The sequence below is a fragment of the Mustela lutreola genome, chromosome 6 (genome assembly GCF_030435805.1).
Source record: "Mustela lutreola isolate mMusLut2 chromosome 6, mMusLut2.pri, whole genome shotgun sequence".
In the NCBI taxonomy this organism is placed as follows: Eukaryota; Metazoa; Chordata; class Mammalia; order Carnivora; family Mustelidae; genus Mustela; species Mustela lutreola.
In genome coordinates, this window is record NC_081295.1 from 18,290,384 (window position 1) to 18,295,650 (window position 5,267).

Here is a 5,267-nt window from a genome sequence, read left to right on the forward strand (position 1 = left end):
CTCGATCCCAGGACGCTGGGATCATGACCTGAGCCGAAGACAGCTGCTTAACCAACTGAGCCACCCAGGCGTCCCTCCCTGCTATTTCTGTACTTGACCCCATCTATCTCCGTCCGCTTCGATTTCAAATATTGCTAGAGAAAATGTATTCCGAGAATCCTTAAATAAAGTATAATTATCTTAAAAGAGACAAACAGAATTAGATTTTCCTTTCCATTATAACAATTTCCTGCTGTGGAAAATGGCAGTTAGATGAATTTAAAAAAACTAATGAATTAAGAAAATTTATAGTCCCATTTCACTGTATCATTTTTTAAGACTGAATTCCTGAATTAACAAATCACCTACTAAAAGAATCTCAGAGACTTTTTCCATTAATTTGCATACCTCAAATCAACTAACAGAAAAATATTGCAATTTTGTCTCATCTGTAATTTTGTGGGGAAAATGCTGTATCTGTTTTAACCCATATGATCAGATGACTGCTTTCAGAAATATTTTAGGAAGGACTGCTGCCTTGACAAATACGTTTCTGAACTGAGTGCATATAATATATTTTGAACAGGTCAAGCAGTAGGAGAGAATCCAGAAGCATTTATAACTTTGCTAAATAGAATTGAAGGCCCCTCGGGGTGAGGATGATAATTTTTTTGTACAGACCTGATAAAACCTTCCTTTGACTTTACTCCCAGGGCCGGAGTGTTAGATGCAATGATAGAGGTCATCTAGATATCGGGTTTTGTAATTCAATCTTGTGTTTACAGTTGAATGTCTCTTGTATGCCCGTTATCTCTTCACTAAAAATAAATGTGGTGGATGCTCAGAGAATCTGATCTCTTTGGGAAACTATTCAACAGAATGATTAATGGAGAAAAAGTTTAGGTAAAAACCGAAATGAAAATAATGCTTTTTAATTTACCATTCTAAAACACATTTGACATTTTGTTGTAAACTATATGTTTCTTGCAGCTGTTAGGGTGATTGTTTCACCACTTGCTAATTACAGATGTTGGCAGCTGGAAATTAGAAGCAAGTGGTAGCTTCTTTAGGGGATAGAATTAAATGTGTGAAAACAAGAGATGACATCATGCTTTTTCGGTCATCTTCAAAACTGCTCCTACAGAGGGGAATTTTAGAATCTCCGCTAATAATTGTAAAGGTCTGATAACCTTAAGCATTAAAAAGCTTGAAGTCTCTACTAGTTATAAAAAAGCTTGTCATTTTTCATAAGTGAATTAGATGACAAAGAAGTCTCCATGGCCAGTGCAAAGAAATAAAAATAAGGATTTATTTGAATAATTAAATAAAAGAGGAAGTTGTATTGAATTATTCAGGTAATTGCTCCAATTCTCCCACTTAGCCTTGCCTGTGAAGACCTGACAAAATGCCCTTTTCTCCTAAATTTAGTCTCCAGAGCAACCTAAAAGGATGCTGACAAACATTAATTTTGCATTATAAAATAGTCTCAGTAAGCGACAGCAATTTCGAGATTAATGTGTTGGCCTCCTAAGAACAAATTTCAGGAATGGAAAAGGTCCTCTTAAAACTTTTTCTTTAACTCTTATATAATGTTGGTCACTGTCCTGCAACAATATTTTCCAATGAAAAAAACCCTGACGATGCTGGTCTCCTGGCCATAGATTACTTCCTCCTTCCGTCAGGAATAAAGAGAGTCTATTCCTAGAGGCATAGTTTATGTTGTGCGGTTCACTCTGCTAACCACTCCTACAAAGTCTCTAGAGTGTTTCCTTAAGATTCACATTCAGATATAGGGTAGAGGACTGGGCAATAAAATATGGGGAATTTAAAACATACCCAAGTTCTGGCTCTGTGCAAGTCACTGTTAATAGAATGAACAGACAAGCTACAGACCGGCAGAACTTCTGCACGTTATCCATGTCCCAAAGAGCAGTACCCAGAACATAGAGAGCCCCCAAATTCAACAAAATAAATAACCCAAGTGAAAAATGAGCAGAGAAAGTGGGCAGATGCCTCACCAAAGAAGTCTGTGAGTGACAAAACAAACAAAACAAATAATTGAACAAAGAAGTTCTTGAGCAACAAATAAGGGCGTGGAAAGACGTTCAGCATCACTGGCCACCAAGGAGCGTCACTCTGCACCCTGGACAAAGGCTACATTTTTAAAATGCCTGACAATGTACCAGCAAAAATGTGAAGCTATTGTAAACCTCACACAAGGCTAGTGGGTGTGCAGAAAGGTGCAGCCGACTCTGGGAACTAGGCAGTATTTCACATTTAAGCGTGCATGTGGTCATAGGACTCAGCAATCCCACTCCTAGGTATTTACCCGAAAACTAAAAGCTTATGTTCATGCAAAGCCTAGACATGAATGTTTTTATAGCAGTTCTGTTCATAATCACCTAAAGTGAGAGCAACCATATGTCTTTCAGTTGATGAGTGGATAAACAAATTGCAGTTCATTCATATAAAGGAATACTATGCAGCAATATAAAGAAATGAAGATGTGATACACACAACAACATGCATGAATCTCAAAGGCTTTATGTTGAGGTTAAAGGCCAGTTTCCAAAGGAAATGTACTGAATGAGCTCATTCATATGATATTCCAGAAAAAGGAAAAGCCGTAAGAGTGGGAACAGATCAGTGGTTACCAAGGCAAGGAGTGGGAGGAGGGTTTGGCAGGTCTGCATCCTCATTGTGGTGTTGGTTATATAGGAGTCTATGTGTTAGAATTAATGCAACTATACACCAAAAATGTTCATTTTAACGCACATTAAATTAAAAATAAAAATTTAAATACTGGCTTTGAAAAATACTAAGTTCTGATATAATAATCTGCCTTTTCCAAGTTTTGCTAGCTCTCTCACTTTTTTATACAAATTATTCATTGACATTTTCAAATGTGTAAAACTACTCATTCCATGGAGAGCATGACGGGAAGGGAAGATATTGATAAAATGCTCATAATTAATCAAGGTTCCTTGTTCTTTAAGTATAAACGTTTGATATAATGTACCTTTTATCTTATACTATATATCTTATACTATATATCTATATATATCTTATTTTATCTTATACTATATATCTAGATATCTTATTTTATCTTATTCTATATATCTTATACTGTATACCATACAGGATACTATCAGACCCTCATCTGAAGAAAATCAAGAAGCAGTTTCTGAGACTTTACTAGTTCTGGGTAATGGAAATGGCTGGAAATCCCAAGGTCTGCCTTTCTAGAGTTAATACGTGACATTTGAGAATGTCAGGCTTCTGCTTCCTAAATTCTGATAATTCCAAAGCAATCTAGACATTAGAAATGGAAACACCCCGCCAATGAGGACCTCCTGACCCTTGGGGCACTAGTAGTCATCTTCGCCACTGTGAAACTCTTAACTTCCTCTTTGGCAAGCATGGTGTTATCAGAGGGCTAAATCCACCCTTTCCCACAAAGTGAAGCCGCCTGCCACATTCACATGGTAATAAGTGAAAACTAGGGTGTCATTTGCCTTGCTTTTCTACATAGTATCCAAAGCTACGGTGCATGAATTGTACAGCTGCTATGCCCTCTACTTCATGTTCTTTTTGTTCTCAATTTAAAGTCCCACTTTCCTGATAACTTTCAAGGATAGGTGTGAGTCCAAAACTAGGCATCAGATTAGACCAGAAACCCCATTCATAGAATTCTAGTCCCTCTGGCTTAGTCTCCAGATCTCAGGGGCAGAGTCAGAGTAAAAAGGCAAGGTTAGCCAGAATACATGGTCACGGCTTATTCCATGGGGATGAGCACACAACTGGGAGGGGAGACTTACCTTGTTAGTTTCCAGGAGCTGTCTTTAGGTTCTACCGCTAATGAGAGTGGTGAACAGCTCTCTGTTGGAAAATCAGGGGTCTTCTGGCCTGGTTTTCACAGGAGAACTGGTGCTCAGTGCATAATGAGCTCTTAATATTTTCTACTTTTAGAACTCCATGTGTCTAGCTTTAAAGAGTTGAGAGTTGAAAAGATTTAAAAGTTTCTTAACATTCTCAAGAAGAAAGGTAAGATACTGGCCAATAGATAGACCACTTATAAATTACCCATCATGATTTCTGTATAAGGGATTATGAGGTCAAACAGAATAGATGAGCACTTTTTTTTTTTTTTGAGATGAGAAATTTTAAACAAATTTACCCAAAGACCAGCGTAGGATGTTAAGTTAATGACTGAATTTCTCTGAGTGAAGAAGCTATCTGTGTCCTGAAGCAGGTATGCCCATATGCTAAGCTTCTTAGTGTCTCTCATTGACTCTAACCCTCAAAGCATGATATCATGTTACCTAAATCTCCCTAGATCATCCATAAATTGTCCTTTACATATTGCTTAGTTTACAATGTGCCAGAGTCTACAGCTTTTGCCATAAATTAACCTATTACTTATGATATCTATTTTTTAAATAGGCACGGTTCATATCTAGATTAAAACAGTGTGTATGGGGGTGCCTGGGTGGCTCCATTGGTTAAGTGCCTGAATCCTGATTTTTTTTTTTTTAAAGATTTTATTTGTTTATTTGACAGACAGAGATTACAAATAGACAGAGAGGCAGGCAGAGAGAGAGGGGGAAGCAGGCTCCCCGCTGAGCAGAGAGCCCGATGCGGGACCCGATCCCAGGACCCTGGGATCACGACCTGAGCCGAAGGCAGCGGCTTAACCCACTGAGCCACCCAGGCGCCCCCTGAATCCTGATTTTGGCTTAGGTCATGATCCCAGGGTGCTGGGATGAGCCCTGCACTGGGCTCTTCACTCTGCGGGGAGTCTGCCTGAAGATTCTCTCTTCCTCTCCCTCCGAACCCCCCCCACACTTGCTCGCCCACACTCTCTTTCTTTCTCTCTCAGATACATAAATAAATCTTTAAGAAAAAGAAAGGAAGAAAACAGTGTACATGTTCCCTGCCAACAAGTAGGAGTAAATACAGTTCTTTTCAGTGGTGTTGCTCTATGGAGGAGGAACTAAATGGTTTCAACTAAATGTGTGGCTATCATTGTCTTCCAGAAAGATCCAACTCCTAAGAGCCTAAACTCTCAATTTAAAAGGGTCTCTTGTGTGAAATCCAAAAGGCAAAGAAAAGGTTGTTTAATAGAATCTGGGAACCAGAGACCAGATATGAGTTAAGTCTCTGCCTCAGGAAGATTCATACTGGGTTTTTTGTTTTTTTTTTTTTTTTTAACTTATCTGAGCTTTTTTAAGCTATATACCCCACTGGTTTAAAAAAAAAAATATATATATATATATATATCACCAAAA